At 32.9% G+C, this 22,534-nt stretch overlaps 1 long non-coding RNA gene across 2 annotated transcripts in view; it reads left to right on the top strand.

The window, feature by feature from the left end:
* The window catches only part of LOC129532918 (uncharacterized), a 218,796-nt gene that overhangs the window by 73,688 nt on the left and 122,574 nt on the right, over positions 1-22,534 (top strand). The gene's annotated exons all lie outside the window — the stretch shown is intronic.

Raw genomic sequence — 22,534 nt, 5'->3', positions numbered from 1 at the left:
AACTAGAAAAAAATAGTCACAAAGCTACATTTACATTTAAGTTAATTAAAAGTTACATTTAATTTTTGGAATTGGACTGTGCCAGCGTAAAGTATCTTCTGATTCTGGCTCTTGACTTACCTAGTCATATTATGTGATTTAACAGTGTGAGGTCATTGTCAGAAAGTTTTAATCCTGAGACTTTTCTTAACATTTTATTTCTTAACTCTATGATATTAGACATGTCATTCATGCAATCCTATTAAGCTCCACAGGGTGATTTCTGCCAAGAAGTATTTGCCAGGTTAATCCTTGACCAAGGAGCTTACCAAAGGCATAATTTCATGAGAAATCAGGTAAGCAAGTTATACTTTCCAGTTACTACTTGTATTCTACCTGGCATCCTATAAGGCATTTAGATGATGAAAAGACTATCATTGATTCCGTCTTTGCTTGTGAGCTAAGATTAATTTTTTTATCTTAGATGAAATAAACACTGCATTTTACATTTCAAAGAATCTGTTCAATATCAAGTGACAAATCATCCTTCTTCCAGAGAGTTCAGAAGATGATCATTGATGCTATGGGAATGTACACAAATGGCTGGCTTAATCATTGACACCAGCATGATTTCCAGCTTAACTTCTTAAGTAAAGTAATTCATGGCGAATGATGAGCTGAATGAGAGTAGCTATTCTGTCATTGCTAAACATTTCCGAATAGGATTTAAGAATCGTATTAAGTCCAAAATTAACTGAACATCTTCAAAACATTGCCTTTAATCATTAATCTTGACAATTTTATGTTAAACATTCCGGCAATTATACAACACATGCATGTGCACGCACACACAAAATCATTTTATGAATTTGTCTTAGTCATACGCCTCATGTTCACAAGTATCTTGAGACATCATAATTCCATTGATGATGTATCATAAATGTGTAAGACATCAGCAGAGAATAAAAACAGTAAAAATCAGTTACTTCTTTTTTTTTTTAACTTAATATGAACTTGGTGTATTCATCCATGTTTCCAAATTTCTGGGCAACAGTTATTTCAGTTACCCTTGTATTTGCCATGTGTTACTTTTCTATGTGCAATTTTTCTTCATTTAATAAGAACAGCTCTAAAAATTACCATTTAAAAAAGTATTGATGTATGACAATTCATTATTCATTTATGATATAATTGCTTTTCAGAGCAGCAGTGCTTGTGCTTATTTGCATTTGAAAATAAACCCTCCTGAAATGTTAGCCTTTTCCTTTGAGTTCATTAAGTTTTTCATGACATATTTTTTTGAATGTAGTTCATCTCCGTTACTATGGTTTGTTTGAATTGGGGCTTTAAATTGCAGTCTTTTTACATAGATACACTATGTTTGCATATTAAACAGATAAGAATATTATTAAGTTCTATTAAATAATAGGGTCTTTTAATTTTCCATGAATGCTTATCCTTCTTGGTTTAACTTTTATAAGCTTCCTGTTAGAGACACACAGAAAAATATTATCTACTTGAAAAAAATTTAAAGCACAATGACGAAAGAAATTTTCTTTTTAAAAAAATGAATAAATGATTTAATAGCCATTCAATTTCTATACATTATGAAAGCCTCTTAAAATGCCTACTAAAAGAGTAATTAGCTACCATAGCTGAAATGACCATTTTAATAGATATCTAGCATATTTTTCCACTTTGAATTTCACTAATTTAACCAATAATGCCTGAAAGAAACCAAAATTCCATTTTTAATAGTTTTAATCCAGTTATCTTCATATTTAGAAATTGTAAGAAAAAAATTGCCTTATCCATGCACAGGCATCACCTTGTAATTAAAAAAAATAGGAAATTTTTATGTATAGCAAAGCATTTTTCAGTATTTTGATTTCTAATTGCTTCTACAAATAAACTGTGATAAAATGTGATTTAAAGAAAGGTCATTGCCAAAGTTACCTTCAGTTTCTCCTATGTTGTCTTCTAGTTTTGTAGTTTTGCATTTTGCGTATATGTTTGTGATCCATTTTTGAGTTGATTTGCATTTTGCGTATATGTTTGTGATCCATTTTTGAGTTGATGTTTGTGAAAGTGTAAGGTCTGTGTTTAGAATCTTTATTTTTTGCTTGTGGATGTTCAGTTGCTCCAGCACCATTTGTTGAAAAAATGATTTTTTTTTTATTATACTTTAAGTTTTAGGGTACATGTGCACAATGTGCAGGTTTGTTACATATATATACATGTGCCATGTTGGTGTGCTGCACCCATTAACTCGTCATTTAACATTAGGTATATCTCCTAATGCCATCCCTCCTGCCCCCCACCCACCCCACGACAGGCCCCAGTGTGTGATGTTCCCCTTCCTGTGTCCATGTGATCTCACTGTTCAATTCCCACCTATGAGTGAGAACATGCGGTGTTTGGTTTTTTGTCCTTGTGATAGTTTGCTGAGCATGATGGTTTCCAGCTTCATCCATGTCCCTACAAAAGACATGAACTCATCATTTTTTATGGCTGCATAGTGTTCCATGGTGTATATGTGCCACATTTTCTAAATCCAGTCTATCGTTGGACATTTGGGTTGCTTCCAAGTCTTTGCTATTGTGAATAGTGCCTCAATAAACATACGTGTGCGTGTGTCTTTATAGCAGCATGATTTATAATCCTTTGAGTATATACCCAGTAATGGGATGGCTAGGTCAAATGGTGTTTCTAGTTCTAGATCCCTGAGGAATCGCCACACTGACTTCCACAATGGTTGAACTAGTTTACATTCAACAGTCTAAAAGTGTTCCTATTTCTCCACATCCTCTCCAGCACCTGTTGTTTCCTGACTTTTTAATGATCACCATTCTAACTGGCGTGAGATGGTATCTCATTGTGGTTTTGGTTTGCATTTCTCTGATGGCCAGTGATGATGAGCATTTTTTCATTTGTCTGTTGGCTGCATAAATGTCTTCTTTTGAGAAGTGTCTGTTCATATCCTTCACCCACTTGTTGATGGGGTTGTTTTTTTCTTGTAAATTTGTTTGAGTTCATTGTAGATTCTGGATATTAGCTCTTTGTCAGATGAGTAGATTGCAAAAATTTTCTCCCATTCTGTAGGTTGCCTGTTCACTCTGATGGTAGGTTCTTTTGCTGTGCAGAAGCTCTTCAGTTTAATTAGATCCCATTTGTCAACTTTGGCTTTTGTTGTCATTGCTTTTGGTGTTTTAGACATGAAGTCCCTGCCCATGCCTATGTCCTGAATGGTAATGCCTAGGATTTCTTCTAGGGTTTTTATGGTTTTAGGTCTAACATTTAAGTCTTTAATCCATCTTGAATTAATTTTTGTATAAAAGGAAGGGATCCAGTTTCAGCTTTCTACATATGGCTAGCCAGTTTTCCCAGCACCATTTATTAAATAGGGAATCCTTTCCCCATTTCTTGTTTTAGTCAGGTTTGTCAAAGATCAGATAGTTGTAGATATGTGGCATTATTTCTGAGGGCTCTGTTCTGTTCCATTGGTCTATATCTCTGTTTTGCTACCAGTACCATTCTGTTTTGGTTACTGTAGCCTTGTAGCATAGTTTGAAGTCAGGTAGCATGATGCCTCCAGCTTTGTTCTTTTGGCTTAGGATTGACTTGGCAATGCAGGCTCTTTTTTGGTTCCATATGAACTTTAAAGTAGTCTTTAGAAATTTTCTTTAGTTTCAGTGTCAGAGAGAAGAGGCAAGAGGAAGTCATAGAAACTGACCAACTAGCAAGCAGCCAATGATCGGCTCTCGATGATTATTACTGTGTGAGAATGTTGCCTTCTAATCTGTAGCTTTTCCAATTTTCCAGACGAACCTGGGAATTCAGATTTTGAACTAAAATCTCATGATTTTTGAGTGTTGGTTCAAAATTGTTTCAATTTCTGTAAATAAAGATAGGCATAATTAAGCCTATATCTGGTGTATTATTATATCCACAACTTTGACTGTTAAGCTTCCCCAACAAACCTCCATCTTTTTATAAAAGATGGAACCAAGATTCAGAAAATTGAGATTTGCCCAAATGTATAAACCATGATACTGAATATAAAACATAAATTATAATGCTAGGAGAAAATAGTGGGATTCATTCTATTTAAAATACATCTAAAATTAATAAATTTATTGTGATTGAATTTTGAATCCACCTGCCAGTGAAAATTAAAGCCAAAGAAATAAACTCTACCAAAATAACACAGATCACCATCTGTCTTAGATTATTTCACATTCAACCTAAATATAGGTTTAGGCCAGATGATATCTGGATTTTTTTTTGTTACTTCGTTGTTAGAAATATAAAGGCAGAACTCCCAATAACATTTTAAACCAAGTGCCTTATAGCAAAGTAAATTTTAAAATGCGCAGTTACTCTATGGTTTTACATGGACATTAACAACTAATCTAGGACAAAAATTCTCCCTGACTAAACTCTCCTAACTGGGTCTTTGGACAGAGTCAGACACTATTCAACCTACTGCATAGCTTTATCCTCTGGCACTTTCTGGCACTTAAACAGCAAGGCCAAAAGAATCTCATTAAAAATGAAATGACTTTGGTAAACATTCAGTGTAGCCCGTGCCAGTGGGAAATAAATGTCTGTTGATTTTGCCAAACTAATAGAATGATTTGGTGAGCATATGAAAATATTATAAAAGGGTATTTCTTATCTCTCAGAAATATTTTCCCCAAGTGGTGTTACTTCTCTAAGCAAAAGTAAATATAATTATGTTTTAACATCAATATATGTTAAACTACACAAAGACAGAGAAAAAAAACCTATTGGACACCTTTAGGTTAATTAGTTTAAAATTTTTTATGCTAAATACAAATGAAGCTTATAGCACTTCAATATTGCTTCATCCTCAGCATATAATATTAAAACAAACATTCTAAGATTAAGCATTAAGATAATGCTCTTAAATTGCCTTACATCATTAATTGATACTCAATAAATTCATGCTACTCTATCCTGAAATTGAACATCTTAGAAGTACAACAGCAAATTTCAGCATTATTCTTTCTTCTTAAATATACTAAGTTAACATTACCTTATAATTTGTTTGGTGTAAAAGGAGACCATGCAGCATAAAGAACTTGATTTCTTACAGTGTCTCCAAAATTCATGGAAATGTTTCCAAGCACGAATTCTCCGTAAAACAATATGCACAATGAATGTACATGTGTACGCTATGAGAAGCAAAGATGAGCAGAGTTACAGAGTTCATGACAAACTACATAACATGTGGGCCCGAGGCATGAAGTTTCTAATAATATTGGATTTTTGTCTTTGAAAAATATCTATCTTACTGTAAACATCGTTCATTACAGATACTTATAAAGATCTGGGCACGTAGAATATTTATGACAGATCATGAAGATCTGTGAGGAGGAGAATGGAGATCTTTCTTTGTAAACTGTCCTCCTGAGCTCCCATACTGAAACTCCTCTTTTTCCAATGACCATTCTGAGGCTGACTTCCTGGCTGAATTCAGCAAATGTTTATTGAGTTCCCATAAAGTACAGGTGCTCTTTTAGTTACTGTGCGTAGAGCAATGAACAAAACAGACCAACTTCCTGTCCATGTGGGCCAACATTCCAGTGGGGAAAGGCAGATAATAAACAGGAGAATGGGTTAATATATTAAAATTGCACAGCAGTAAGTGCTACATCAAAAAATTAAACTCAGAAGAAGTATTGAATGGGCTCGCATTGATATTTGAAAACATAGTCTAAAATTTTATTAATATCATGAATCCTTAAAGTATAAATATTTGCATTTGTGTACTTTCTCCACTCTCACTCTTTTAATCTCTGTAATTGGCCTTAATTTTTTGTAAAGAAAGATAATGTAAAGATGAGGGAAAAATACCTTGAAGAAAGCAAGCCTAGAGTATCTGGTTTTAGAGTCCACGCTTAAGCATGCTCCAGTTTACTTTGTGTGCACAACAGAAAGGGAAAACTGCTGCCCTCGTATAATATCTCCCTGTGGGTTTTCATTCTAATAAAACATGTATTTTCATTTAGTAGACACATTATGGTTGGGGGATGTTCATACTCTCATTTTCCTGCCACAAAATAGTGACGTACCCCATCAGTCGTCCAGTTGGCGTGGGTTCCTAAGAATGCTTTTTCAAAGTGCGGGTTGAGATCTGAGGCTCTATTAGTCAAGTGGAAAGAATCCTCTAGAGTTAAATTATCCTCGTCCTCACTACTAAACAGACTGATTAAAGTGATTTTTCAGTTGGATAGTGCAACTGGGCTCTTTAGAGAATATTAACACACAAAGTGGGGAGGCTGAGCAATATTTCTTGTGAAATATAGCATGTGAAATGGTACACGTGCAATGCTGGTAAAAACAATTTCCTTAATAATATATACATTAAATACAAATACATAGGATGCATTAAAATCTATAGATTAGATTTACTAGATTTATATTATAACTAATTCAATTCTGAATTTTGTAGGACTATGAGCTAATTCTTTCACTTTCATTTCATGGTTTGGTCCTCAGCTAGGCTCATGTTAATTATGTTCTAGCATTTTTTAAATTTTGTATGTCATATTTCAAGGAAGAAGGTATAAATTTATTTTTCATCAGAAAAAATACTAGCTTTTTTAAAAAAATTAAGGGCACTTAAAATTTTTAACCAATACATTTCTAACAATTTATGCAAAAATGAAAAGAAAAATGATATGAGCAAAAAACATGTGAATTCCTATGTTGAGACAATCTCTAGCCAGAATTCATAAAGATTTAGAAGACTCAAGGATAGCAGAATGCAGTCCATAGATCTACAGAGTAAATCCATGTGTGTGAGTGGCAGGTGTTGGGGGGTGGAGGGGAGGGCACTCGTAAGCCAGGGCAATTGGTGAATAATGCCTCATGAAAGCAAAAAATATATATATTTCCAGGTTTTTATTATTATGAAATTACATAACTGTAGTAGGCAGGGATATAAAAGATTAATCAGCCACACCAATTAATGCTCATTGTTTTCGATAAATTCTCACGTAAGAACAGAAGGAAGATGTGTATAATACTTTTATCTTGAAGATTTACAGCACTTTTTATTGAAAAGTAATAAATATGTACCAGAAAAAATCAGGTGGAAAAGAAGACAATCAAGAGAAATAGCTAAGGAAGACTGAATATATCTATATCATTTGAAAACAAACATATAAATTTTTGTGAATTAATTTTAACACATCGCAATTCTCACATTAGTGACATCACCATTTTATCTTTGCTCCCCCATCAATGTAAACTGAGAGAAAACTGATAAAATTTTATTCAATGTTCATTGATGCCACTATACAGTTTCATTACTAGTCACTGAGGAGACTATTGCATCAAAGTTGCAGCTGAATATGCCCTGACACTAGAGCTAAAATTCAATTGCTTAAAAGCCAGTTGGATAAAAGTTGTGTTAGAGAAAGGCTTTATTTAGGGAAAAGGTATTAGGAAAGGCAAGAGAGATGATGGGAGCAGAAATAATCACCTGAACATTGCTCAAGATTTGTTTAAGGATCATTGATTTTTTTTTTAAGGAACTCAAGACTCTAGTAATTACATCAGAAGACAGACCCACAAAGAGTGAACATTTCTGATCATCACAGTCCATAACAAATTAAAGGACTAATTTTATGCTGACCCTAAGGAACCCAATATATCAATTAGACAAAGTGGTTTCCTGGAGCAAATCTTCTCAATATACTTTTTTTATTTCAGCAAGCTTGCAGGGCCCTATATTTATGTTTATCTAACCATGAGTCCTGGAAAGAGCAATTACGAATTCTATGGCTGGTGCTTTCTGAATGTACTCATTGACTCCTTTGTCTGAAGGCAAAATGGTTATTTATTGATTCTTTTATTCATCCATATTGCTGATAAAATTAAGCAGTGATTAATCTGCTTGGTCAAGTAGGTATCATGCTAAGTAATAAACATACTAATGTAAGTGAAAAAACTCCAGATACTACCTTCTAATAGGAAAGATAGGCAAATATTGATAGTATATTTTTAGAATGAAAAGGGTTAGACTTGCAATATAAATATACAAAGTGTGATGGGAACACCAGTTTGAATGCCTGATCCTATTATTTGTTTATCTTTGATAGAGCGTAGTGCCTCAGGAACATGGGTTCAGATCTATTTGTTTCTTCAAATCCATTTGATTTTCTACCTGTGAGGCCCAGACTGTAAGGAGAGTATTAGTACAACCATATGAAAAGGGGGGAGAGGAATGCAATGTGGGAAAAGAAGGAAAGGAAAAGAAAGGCAAGTAGTAATGAAAGGAAGGGAGAGGGAAGGAAAAGAGGAGGGTTGAAGAGATGGAGAAAGAAAAGAAGGAAATAAATATAGATGCAACAGGTCTTCTAGGCAAAGGATTCTCAATGCTCTTCTTAAAATAATGATTACATGCTTGATATCTACCAGGAATAAATATCATGTTATTACCAAAGCCCTTTTGGTAGACTTTTGGAAAAGGTAAACACTCATAATTTGCTTTCTTCTAGAAATTATGAGAGCAAATAAAACAAAAAGAAATTTTCAAAAGTAAAAATAATCTTATAAATTGATTAATCATGTGGAAGGCAAAATAGAACCATTGTTTACTCGATTCGTTTACTCATTTATATTGCTAATAAAAATTAATCAATGATTAATCGCTTGGTCAACAATCTGGAAAGGTGGGGGCATTCAATGTCCCTATTAATGTGTCAGGGTAAAATAAATTGACCCAGGTATAACTATCAGATATTCTATGTAGACAAGTACCCAATCTCAGTTTCGGAGTATGGATAAAGCTGTACTTCTCTACCCAGACAGGCATAAATGAAGTGCAGAGTTAAACCATTATCCAGTAAATTTGATGAACTAAAGAAAGCAACCTACATTTTTTTTAGAGTTTTGGAGTATCCATAAAGCTGTACATCTTAGTACCCAGACATGTGTAATGAAGTGCAGAGTTAAACAGTTATTCAGTAAATTTGATGGATTAAAGAGCAATCTACAAAATTCTACATTTTATTTTTTAATGAATTTTATTCATATAGGTCCAACAGTCTTTATTGGAGAGACTCAATAGTATCTCTACATCTGTATCTGTAGGTTATACTAAGGTGATCTTTAGAAATTACCGACTTGTAGACAGGGAGAAAAGTAACTATTTATTTAGAATGTGTTCAGATCTCAAACTCTATTTTCACTTTGCCCTCCATATAGAAATGCTTTGAGTAAATATTTGCCCTTCTGAGTTACCAAGTTAATTATTTTTATAATGATCCAACTTCATTTTAATATCAAAGGTTTCTAAGCATCATATATTATAAAGTGGAGCACATCAGGTAGCTATTCAACTTTACAGCCTCTAATCCAACTGCAACTTTTGGCTATCCATTTCCACTATCTTTATAGCCTCCCTAAACTTAATTTATAGTCTTTTTCAAGGTTTCTTCAGGTGCTTCAGAGAGCTTTGACATCTAATTGGTTTTCCTTTTGAGAACGTGACTCTGCAGTCTGGGGGGATGGACATATTAGAGGTATTCAGGTCAACTGGTAGTTACGCTTGCCTTAATAATATTATATACCCAGAGAACTCCCATAAAACTTTTAGATTCTTGGTTTTATTTCTCCCTTCAGTGTTTTCTGACCCCTCCTCCAAGTCTATAATTTTATATTAGAAAAAAAGAATAAGAGCTAGACAACCTGAACCAGAAATTTTTCAAAGTTAGCTTTCTTTTTAGAAAATACGAATTTGTCACGTAGTAACAATTTTACTAAACGCCAGAATGGGCAGAATTAACATGTCTATCATTCCCTGTTATAAATGTTAATACTTGACTCTTAATTCTCAACTGCAAGATTCTATTAAAATGTTTTAAATGGAGTATTAAAAAACATCTCTAAAGTACGTTATTAAATTGCTTGCATCATTTTCAATTTCTACAAACTTTACAATGGAAAAAGATCCTTTGCCTATATTAGTAGACTTTTATTATCCAAATGCCAGAGAATTTTAAAACATATAGAAGCATTGATTTGGGTTTTAGCTTTTGCTTCCATAGTACTCATGTCACCAAGAAAATTAATCTGGTGGCCTCTGACTAAATACATCACAGAACGAAGTGATTGGTAACTTCTCACAAAAGTAGCTGAAAACTAAATAATAAAGGTCTTAACGTCAAAATGGAAATGCTTTCCAGATCATTTACATATTGTGTTTTCATATAGGCAGGACTCATACTGAGTTTTGAATATCCCATTGTCAAAATCAACTGACCAACCATTTTTTCTAAACATGCTTGTGTCTTTAATTGCACTTAGTCTATAATATTACCATAATCCAACAACAGGAAATTTAGTAAGACAAGAATAGAATCCTGGAATGTCGTTGGGGCTTTTGATTTTTTTTTTTTTTTCCTATTTGCAGGGTAAAAGGATACTGCAGCTAATCCAAGGAGAAAAATAAGTGTGATCTCAAGGGAATGCATTTTATTGATTATAGCAAAGAAGGGGGAGTAAGTTCAATTGGCTCTCACTACTTAGTCTTGACATAGATGCAACTTTGCTGAGAAGAAAATGACTATGAGGTAATGCCATCATAAATAATTGCTTAAATCATCCCGGCACTATGGAAGCAGAAATTTTGTAAAGGGAGAAGGGGAAAGCACTGTAAATGTAAAAGCATGGTAAAGACAAGCTCTTAAGAGAATTGAGGATTTTTCATTGAGTAGTAGCTTTACACAATATTTACACAATATATGGCTTTAAATTCCAAATTTGGAGTATCCTCTAGTTAATAACTGCAGATCAAAGCAGATTTTACATTTTTTTTTTACTACTAGCTTTAGTTACTACAAAAAGAATCAAAGGGGCTAATGGATTATATACAATTAAATAGCCTCCCATCCAATATTGTACAGTGACACAAGTAGGAAAGCATGTGTGTTACAAATAGCCGAAAAGCTTTTAAATGTATTTCTCCTACAAATATTGAAATCAATATCAACCTCTCTATTTAAAAAAAGAAAAATCCAACAATGGATTTCATGAAGAACATTAAGATGTACAGTGGTCTAGTATAATTTCCAGGACTTATTCTTGCTTTTTGGGGGAAAGCTAATATTAAAGATGGAATGGAAAATGAAATGTCATAGGATGTACTCTGTGTCTATTTTTCCAAAATACTTGCTCACATCAGTAAAACTTCTACTGTGATTAAACCTAACTCAGCATTTTCAAAGATTTTACTTCTTTTTAACCTGTAATTTAACAAAATGAACTATTAGATAATAATAGAAGTCAGGTACCCTGCTAAATGGTTTACATCTATCATTTCTTTTAATCTTATGAAAAAAAAACAGAGTAAGTATTATCATCTCTACTTTCTGGGGAGAGTAACCATAGCATGGAGAGGTTAAGCAGTTTGCATTAGCTCCCACAATCAGTAAATTGGGGGCAGCCATCACAAGGAAGTCAGCTTTGCTGGAGGCTCAAAATAGGGCCTTAGAGGAAGAAGCTCAGGATGGGATCTTTGGTGCCATCTGCCACCTGTATGACTTTTCTGATAAATGTGTTAACCTAGCTGTGTCTAAATTTCCTCTTCAGTAAGCTGGAATAATAACCTGAAAGTATAGTTATGGGTATTAAATGTGTTAATATTGCTAAGACACTACAATACAGAGTGTTTGGTAAATAAATAAAAGGTCTAACTTTTCAAAATGATATTTTCCTTTGTATCCCATTACTATCCCATTACTAGATTCCTAGAGTGGTTTGTTTCTGTTAGATATGTCATCCATTAAATATGTATAGGAAACAATTTGGAAAATTATGCCATGTACAAAATTGGTAAATCTTTGGTGAAATGGAGCTTAGCTGAGAAATAGTCAACATAACTCATGAAAATAATTTTTTAAAAAATGATTTTAATGCATGAACCTGACAGGCCATCAACTATAAAGATACCTAACAAAGAAAGCCTGTTTGTTGTTGTTGTTGTTAAAGCAAGAAATAGTACTTTGGAATTTACTTAAGAAACTGCAAAAGTACCTATAAAATCCCTCATGAGAATGATTCTATTTAATAGATTATTAGTTCAAGTAATTCTTATTCAAAATATGATTTTCCACCAAAGATTACCAATAGTAGTTTCCATAGCTCCACTAACAATGTTTTTCAAAATGTTATATTTTGAATGAATGTTAATCTGACATTTATATAATGTCTTTTATTTGCAAATAGGACCTCATGCTTAAAAAAACTGAGAAAGGAAACCTAAGAATTATTCCAACCAAAACACAGACATAAAATAAGATTGTTAAATGCAATCTACAAAAAATATTGCCATTAAATTAGATCTTTTCAAGTGTTTGTCTAGCAATGTATTTGGTGGCATTATGTAGTAAATACATTTTTCACTGTATAGTTAAAAAGCAAGAATACTTTACATAATACAAGTCTTTACAACATAGAAAGACTAAAGCTTAGGTCTTATTTTAATTCTCCAATTCTAGCCTAAGAAATGAGACTTTTAGTAATCCGTTTGATATTTTTCAATTTCCTTTGTCCATAGGTCTAAATTTTATTAAATTACTTGTGCTAGGAATTCCCTTTTACATTTAATCATAGATTGGCATAGGAAGCAGTGCATCTTGTAAATATTTAAGAACATGAAATGAGAATGAACTTCTTACTTAATAGTGTTTCCACCAAGTAATAAAAGTATGATATATTGATAAATATAATGTACTAAGAAGATTACAGATATATTTCATTTTACTCAACAGATGCCTAAAAAGTTGTGTATAAATCACATCTTTTTCAAATTGAACCATAATATAAATAAATTGGAAGAATGTGCAGAGAACTCTGCTGTGCCCCTAACCTCCCTTTTTCTTTCTTAAAGAGAGACAACATCTGATCAGGAAGGTGTTCCCTGGAGGACTCGCTGGTTCCTCTAGGTGAGAGAAGCACCAAAGCACACAGATAAAGAGCAGGGAACTTCAACCCAGTGCCTAAATGGAGAATGGTAACCTGATAGCTAGAGGATCACTGATCAAAAAGAACAGAAACTACTGTGCCCCTGCCCCTCACAGGATTTCAGCCACTCAATAAACCCCAGTAGCAGAACTAGAGAAAAGTGAGGAGTTCAAGAAGACTGACAGACCTAAATGCACATAACCTGGACAGGAAAAGCAAGTGAAACACACAGAGCTGACAGAATCTAATGAAAAATAATAAGAATAGGCACTATTTGAACACCACTGCAATAACAACACAAGGAATTTCAAGAAATTCCTCAGAAGGAATTTCAACCTCAATACACACACACACTTTCTCTATCCCTCTCTTTTATTTCTAATTCTTAATAGTATTTATGAACTTAATTTTACAAAGTATTGGAAAATTAAAAAAAAAAAAGAAAAAAGACTAAGCTACTAAAAAGGCCTTCAAATCAAACTAACCATGGCTTATTCACACCAAGTAAAAAGAAAATGTTAGAACAATATAATGTCTACAGACTAAGAAGAGGTAAGGACTCTAGGTTGCAAGTAGAGCTTCAAGTCAAATATCATTGTTATCAGGGAGGAAAAAGGATGCTTTTGGAAATACAAGGATTTGAAATATATCACTCATATGCCAAATGTAAGGAAAATATTCCAGGAATAATTATAAACAAACCAGTAAATCCCAACCTATACGGGAAAATGAGAAGATAGTGAAGAGTGGTAAATTATTAAACTTTGAGTTGTTTATGGATATATAGAATAAATGACGATGTATAGCTTAAATATTAGATAGAGATTTATGAAGAAATATACTCTAGGTTAAAAATGTAATAATTGCATAGAAGTAAAAGTAACAGCCATCTAAGACATAGGAGCTTAAGTGGCTTTGAGATTATAGAAATCATAGCAAAAGTGTCTTAAAAGTCTCACTGGAGGAGACAGGGAGCAGGGGAATAGAAGCATCTGGCATGTCCTATCTTATTAAGAGGGATAGAAAGAGAAAAAGTGGGGGTTAGAGAATTTTATATGATAATAGAGAAATATATGTTCATTTGTAAGTACTATGAAAAAGAAGTTACCTCTAATATAATGAAAGAATTCTTGAGAAATTTCAAATTAAAAAAGGACAACTCTATACCTGAAGAACAAGGAAGTCATGGAAAATTGAAAGAAAAAAACTACAATAAACAGTAAGCAAAAATATGATGAAAATGTCTAGTACTGTTATGCTAAATGGAAACAGTTATTCTATTACCAGAAAGAAGCCCTATTACAAGAAAGAAAGAACACTAAAATAAAGCATGAAAATTCTAAGTTATGTTCTTCAGTTCAATTCAAGAAGAAAACAAATCAAGATTGGAAATATTATCAGTCACAGTAGGATTTAATATTAAAACCATTAAGCAAAATAACACTCTAAAATTAACCTCTGGATCAATGCAAATGGGTCACCGTGAAAGTTATAGCCAAGGGAAATTTTTTAACCTTAAATGTTTTCATTATTTAGAGTGCTAAGAAGGGTAGTATATAGTATTAAAATTCACCATTTAGGAAAGAGATTGAGTCAAAACCCTTTATGTGTCAAATAACAATAACTCTATTTAAAAACTATTCAAAGTGTGAATATACATTGACAAAATTATACTGGGAAATCTCAATCAGTATTTTTCAAAATCATATGATCAAGAGTTAAATAAGATAATGAAGAATTTAAGGACTATAACCAGTGAATTATTTTAATATATTAATTCTTCAAATTGAGAATATATTTACACATCCATAAAACAAAATAAAAGCTAATTATGCATCTGTATACAATCCCTGATATTATTTAAATACATATGAATAAACGATGTCCTACATATTTAACCTAAATGGAACTTAAATTTTCACATCTAAAGTAGCCTTTATATAAAAACCAATGCATCGGTGAAATCTTTACCTTAAAAGAAGCATTTACTCTTGAATATTTTTATTATAAAAGGAAAAACTACAAAGAAGAATTTATGAATTATATTAAGAATTGGAAAATGCATACTAAAATAAAAAAGAAGAGGTAAATACTAATAAAAATCTTAATAGACAAAATAGAAGACAGAAAAGGATTATATAAATTAATTCAGAAAACATTAAAAACAAAAACACCAAATGCATGTGTATGGGAAAGAGAAACTTTTGGGAATTTAAAGAAAAAGAATGAGGGCCAGCAGTATTATTTAACTTGATTTATCCATTCCCCAATGTATACATATATCAAAACATGTGTACATCATATTTTTTTTCAATAAAAAAATAAGGTGGCTCATGCCTATAATACTAACACTCTGGGAGGCCGAGGTGGGACAATTTCTTGAAGGCAGGAGTTTGAGACCAGCCAGGGCTATAAAGTGAGACCCTGGCTGTCAAAAAAAAAAAAAAAAAAAACAATTAGCAGAACACGGAACATGGGTGTGCATACCTTTAGTCCCGACTACTCAGGAAGCTGAGGTAGGAGGATCCCTTGAGCCCGGGAGTTCAAGGCTGCAGTGAACTATCATTGATTACACCACTATGCTCCAGCCTGAGTGACAGAAGAGAGATCCCATCTCTAAAAATAAAAGAAAAAAAATAGAAAAGAAAAAGTAGACATGAGTTTAGGAAAGAGTACCTCCAAAGAAAGACAGGAGATAATTATTTGTCCAACTGTGGCAGAGCTTGGGAGGAAAGCAGAGCTGCCTGGTAAACAGGTAAAAATCGTTAAATTTTTGAATATGCTGTTAAAGGCCAGGAAAGCCTGAGACTGTAAACCCATGGGAAGTTTACATCCACACACATGTTCTTCTTCAGAGATCTTTAATCAGAACTCATAAGAAAACTTAGGAACAGGGCAAGAGATTGGAACAGCCAGAAATTGGGAAAAATTAGATGAGAAATAGATAGGTCTGAAGTCATGGTGGGAGAATTTTCTCATTTCTCTCAGTAACAAAAAGAAAAAAAAATCATAAGAATACAGACCTGTAAATAACATGATTTAAAAATTTGACTTAAGTAGACCTAATAGTCATTGTCTTCTAAACATGGATCTGTATATCTAATGATCCTATAATTTTTCTCTGCAGACATGAGAAATGGATGCACATGTGTGTAACAGGTTATACACAAGAATTTTGTACAGCATTATAATATTGCAAAGTGAGAACTCATTCCAAATGTTGATCATCAGTGAAATAGACAAATTATGGTACATCTATACTATACGACCCTGAAAGTTAATGAAAAAGTGTTACACACAATAACATTTAGGAATATTTGAAACAAATATTAGAAATATGCCAGATACAAACGAATACCTAGTCTATGATTCCACTAAAATTTATGAAATATAACTGTAGTATTTAAAAATGCATGTTCTCTTAAGTAAAACTGCAAGCCAAACCAAAGTAATTCCCATGGAACTCAGGATACTGTTTGTTTAAGTTTGGGAGGTAGGGTGTAGTGGTGAGGAAGCAGCATGAGATCTTTGGGTTTTGACAATGTTCTAGATCCCAACCTCGGTAGACATTACACAGGTCTTTGCGTGCGCTAACCCACTGAACAATATATTTTGTTTTATTCAATCATCTGTATATGTTCAAGCAATTAAGAATGGTTCTAACACTCGAAAACATTAAAAATGTTTCAACAAATAATAAATATGCTAAATATGGCAAAGTATTAAAAATTATTAAAGCTCCGTGATATATATAGGGGTTTGTTATATTATTCTCATCACATTTTTGTTTGAAAATGGCAACTAAAAAGTTTAAAATGAATTTAGAGTATAAAACAGGTAAAAATATATTATTATTTATATTATTTTCTCTCTGCCTTTTTTTATAGATTTTAATAATATTTATCAGACTTAAGGGCTTATAATAAGCTCAGGGAGCTTATTCTATAGTAGAGGGCGCAAGCATGAATTCATTGTGTGAGAAAATTGTTCCAGAAAACTGGAACATTGACCATTGCTACCAAAGATAGCTACAGCTTCCTCAACAGGGTGTTGACACAAAGCGATTGGCATGATCTGCTGACTGTTCTGACTCAACCCTGTCAATTAATAAGAAAACTGGGATCATAGCCAGACCTTCATATCCAACAACGGTGCTCTCAGTCATAGGTGTTGATATATATATATCACACTATGTATATCACACTATATATATTATCACACTATAGTGTGATATACATAGTGTGACATATATATGTATATATGTATATAGTATATGTATATGTATATAGTGTGATATACATAGTATGATATATATAGTGTGATATATATATATCACTATCTGTACACTATATATATATACACACACACATATACATATATACATATACACACACACACATATATATATACACATATATATATAAAATATCACCATCAGGAGAAAAATTTACTTCATGTTTATCCATGGCTCCAAGGGTAGCCAATGTTTCAGTTTTACATTTTCTCTTACAGTTGATTCATGCTTGTGCCCTCTACTATAGAATTATATATAGCTATAGAATAAGCTCCCTGAGAGCAGGAAGCAGGGTCAACATTTTGTTGTTCACTATCGCGTCTCCAGGGACGAGCATGAGAGGGAGGAATGGCAGCAGAGACACAACAGAGATGAAGAAATCAGAAAAACAAGCCTGAAAAAGAGGAGAAAAAATCTAATTTAATGGTAATAGTTTATAAATTTTAACAGTAAAAATTTTTGCAAAGATTTATATGAGTTTTATGAGACCTTCACTAAGTTTTATGAGACCTTCACTAAAGAGAAACAGTAAGCTTAATGCTTTATATTACTTAGTTCTCTAGTACAATTTTAAATAAATTTAAATCTTATAATAATTTTAACTTAAAACTTAATTTTCTTCTTCAGAAAATGCTTTAAATGAAATAAATATATTTTTATCAAATACCCTGCCTTCAGAACTTTCTCTCAATCATTTAAGATTATTGTTCAAATTTTCTACCCATTAATCTTTTGAAGTTGAACAAGATTGCTTCTTTTTTGGTCCAGCCTTCTGATTCCAAACTCAAAATGTTTCTCTGTAGTTACATCCTGAATAAACCCGATATTGTTTAATTCAAAGAGGCAGGAAAAGGAAACTTCTAAAAAGAACTGGGAGGTGATTAACTGGAGTCGTGGCCACCTAGCATGGCCTGGGACACACCTCTCCTCTGCTTCCTGCGGCTTTTCATTAATATTGTACCAAGTTCAGCAAGAATCAGACTTGCTGGTAACAGGTTAACAGGCTCCCACAGAGAAAAAGCATCTATTCAGCTGTCAGGTGCATAACAGCAGGTTGCAAGTTAAGTTATTGCGATCTTTCCTAACACCCTCTTTCTTCCCACCAAGCCACACACAGGCCCCTGATGACACTGAAAGAGAATATTTTCTTTATAGTGAAAAACCATTTACCTGAGTTCTCTCAGAAAGAGTCCAATTACCCTATGAGCATCCAAAATATTCTACACAGGCACCGTCCTGCACAGAAGAGACTTTCTGAACTGAGCTTCCTGTGGCAGTATAAATACCAAGCACAAAGACAAATGAAGACATGTATTTTAATGTGCCAAATTGTCATTGTGATGGGAGTTTCCTGTGTGTGCAGACTGTAATATATGATCAACAGAGGGTTGAGAAAAGTGGAAAAGCAAAGTCAAACACAGTTGTTTGAAGCTTCCTTGAGAAAGCATTATTTGGGAAGTCATAAGAACGTCTGACAACTTATACAAAGGCATATTTCAACCTTCTCATATACTCTCATCTCATTTACATAATAGCCATTTTATTACTGTTATCCAATTTTGAGAGTTGAAACCTCTAATTTCATGATTTCATAGATAATTATGGAAGAACTGTGAGCCAAATTCTGATCTTCTGTGTTAAGGCCAGTGTAAGTTTTATATGGTCTTTTCTTACTTCCATTCTACAACCTCTCACCCCTTTCTTTTTCTAGCACGAGATAGTTACAAATTTTGAGGGTTCTTAAGCTTATTCTTTCATTTTTACTCTGGGACAAAACAACATGTATCAGAAAGCAGGAACTTATCGAAAAATTAGGCATTGTGGCCAAATTAAATTTTGGTCCTGATTACATCCAGGCTATTAAGATCTTTTCTGAGTGTTCTTGTCCTATTAATTTTTTGTCTAAATCGGGGACTATAGTTCTTAACTATGAGTAAATTCTTTGTATCTGAAGCAAGAAACAACTTTAGCCACTGTGCTGAGTAAACAATCTGTTTGATATAATACCATCATAAATACATTTAAATTAAATTACCTAAACTCCCTTAATGTTTCCATTTTTAGTCCCCAGACTATCTTTGTGAAGAACACTTCAAGTGCAACAATGCTCATAATATGCTTGTTATTACCAATGTTAAAAATCCTTATCCAGTAATGAAAGTTTACATTGCTTCTGTTTGCTAAAAAAAAAATAACACAAATTGAATATTTTTTGTTTATGTAAATGTAAATGTGCATTGCTATTACTGGTTTCAATGATGAAAAGAACAATTACAATAACTTTTTATTTAAGGAATGGTGAGCCCTTACAACGCCCATAAAAAGAATTAATTTTGTGTTTGTTACTATTACTAAAACTGTCCTTATTTAAAATTTTCCAATTAAAAGGAGATTTTGTTTGAAATGTTGTTTTATATAACTTCACAACAACCAGAACTGCATTATTTAGCATTTAAAATTGAATCAGAAACTGAGCTTCTCTTGTTAATGAAGATCCTAAAGCTTCACAAGATTTGTGCACCAACTAAATCATTAAAAGAAAAAAAAAAAAGCTAAAATTGATTAGTGCCATGAAATTAGCAGGGGCAGCAGAGGAAGGACTTCCAAAAATCTATTCCTCCATGAAAACAATCAGAACACTGAAAAAATTGTCAAAATCAATTTTATCACAACTCTGAAGGCTAACCAAGGCTTTCAATAAACTGAGACGTGTTTATTCAAGAAAAATGGCTAAACAACAAACACTGTGGTGTTTTAACATGCTCTATTTCCATCTTCCTGTCCCCAGCTACGTGGTAGCCTTGAAAATCAACAGCCCTGCAATTACCATAGTCATAAAACCAGCAGCCTAGTAGCTACCAGAGGGGGAACAAACACACATTGGGAACTATCCAGACACCCCATTTGCAGTGCATTATGATCATCTGAACTGTCTGACAGTTCCTCAAATCATCCAGAAACAGGGCTTATCTTTATTTGACCTAACTCAAAGCTTTTCTCACAGCAACCAGATTTTTTCTTGGGGCAATTGCCAAAAACAATTAACAGCAAATGTCTGAGAAACAAACAAACAGTAAAAGAAGGAAGAATAGACAGAGCTTCAGATACCTGTGGAAAACGATCAAGTAGACCAACATACAGTTAATTGGAGTCCCAGAAATAAGGAAAACAAAAAGAGGCACAATGAATACTTGGATAAATGATGTACAAAAACTCTCTAAATTTGAAGAAAAACATTCATTAACCAACACATTCAAAAAATTTGACTCCAAGTAGGATAAACTCAAATATATATATATGTGTGTGTGTGTGTAATTCGTTTACACCTATGTAATTGAAGAGATAGCTACATAAAGAAAAAATTATTGAACTGTATTGATGTACAAATAATACACAAAGATGCAATTTTACAATGAAAACATGGAGGAGGAAATAAAAGTATATAGAAGTGAAGATCCATAGATTTTTAAATTGTTGTTAATCTGAACTAGATGATTATATATTAAGCTGTTAATTGTAATCCATAGGGCAACCAGTAAGAAAATAACTCAAAAGAGAATTGACAAGGAAATTAAAATTGTACACAAGAAAATATCTGCTTAACACATGTACAAAAAGATGGTAATTGAGAAATAGAGGAATAAACACATAAAGAAAGGAGACATACACAGTACAAATAACAAAGTAGAAAAGGTAATTCCTCCCCTATCAGTAAACATACTAAATGCAAAGTTATCTAACACTTCAATTAAAAGCACTGATTAGCAGAATGTATTTTTAAAAAGATTAAACTCTGTGGTGCCTACAGCAGATACACTTTAGACTCGAGACCAAAAAAAAGGTTTAAAATAATAAAAGTATAACACACAAACTAATATTTGACAAAATAGACTTTGAAGCCAAAATTGTTACTAGAGACAAAATACTTTTTTTTTTTTTGAGACGGAGTTTCGCTCTTGTTGCCCAGGCTGGAGTGCAGTGGGGTGATCTTGGCTCACCACAACCTCCACCTCCCAGGGTTCAAGCGATTTTTCTGACTCAGCCTCCCAAGTAGCTGGGATTACAGGGATGCACCACCACGCCCAACTAATTTTGTATTTTTAGTAGAGACAGGGTTTCTCCATGTTGGTCAGGCTGGTCTCAAATTCCCAACCTCAGGTGATCCTCCTGCCTTGGCCTCTCAAAGTGCTGGGATTACAGGCATGAGCCACCTCGTCCAGCCTGCAAAATACATTTTATATTGATTAAGAAAAGAAGGAAAGAAAAGAGGAAGGAAGAAAAGATTCAGTAAGAATATTTGGAGGCTTCAATTACCCAGTATCAATAAAGAATAAAACAACTAGATAGAAGATCAGCAAGGATATAGGAAGCCTGAACAATGCTATAAACCAACTTCCCCTAACACTCAGCTATGGAGCACTCTGCCAACAGAAAAATGCACATCATTCTCAAGTGGACATGAAACATTCTCCAGGATAGACCATATGCTAAGCCATAAAACAAATCTGAATAAATTTACAAGGATTGAAATCATACAATATATATTTTCCAACATAATGGAATGAAGTTAAAATTAATAATGGAAAGACATTGGGAAATTTAGAAATATGTGGAAATTATAGAAAACATTTCTAATGGGTCAAGAAATAATTCACAAGAAAAAATAGAAATATTTACAAATGAAAGAAAATGAAAGCAACATACCAAAACGTATAGAATACAGCTAAAGCAAGACTCAGAATAAATTTATAGCTGTAAATGTCTATATTAAAAAATAGAAAAGATTTCAAATCAATAAGCTAGTTTTCTAACTTATGAAATTATAAAATAACAACAACCAAAACAAAAAGCAAGAAGAAGGAAATAATAAAGATTAGAGTGAAAATAACTGAAATAAACAGAGAAAAATAAATGAAATGTTATTCCTTTGAATAGATCAATAAAATTTAGAAATATTTAGCTAGACTGAGCTTAAAAAAAAGAGATGGCTCAAGTTACTAAAATCAGCAATCAAAGAGAGAAAAAGGATTATCAGAGAATAACATGAACAATTGTGTGCCAATAAATTAGATTGCCTAGAAGAAGTGGCTGGAACTGACTCAAGAAGAAATAAATTCTAATGAGATTCATACCAGAAAATGTATTGTACTAGTTATCAAGAACCTTTCCATAAAAGAAAGCCTAGAATTAAATGGCTTCTCTGGTGAAATCTAGCAAACAGTTACACAAAAATTAACACCAATCCTTCACAAACTATTTCGA

The sequence above is a fragment of the Gorilla gorilla genome, chromosome 3, assembly GCF_029281585.2.
Source record: "Gorilla gorilla gorilla isolate KB3781 chromosome 3, NHGRI_mGorGor1-v2.1_pri, whole genome shotgun sequence".
In the NCBI taxonomy this organism is placed as follows: domain Eukaryota; kingdom Metazoa; phylum Chordata; class Mammalia; order Primates; family Hominidae; genus Gorilla; species Gorilla gorilla.
Note: the sequence above shows the minus strand (reverse complement) of the source record. Positions and strands in the feature narration are given on the sequence as shown.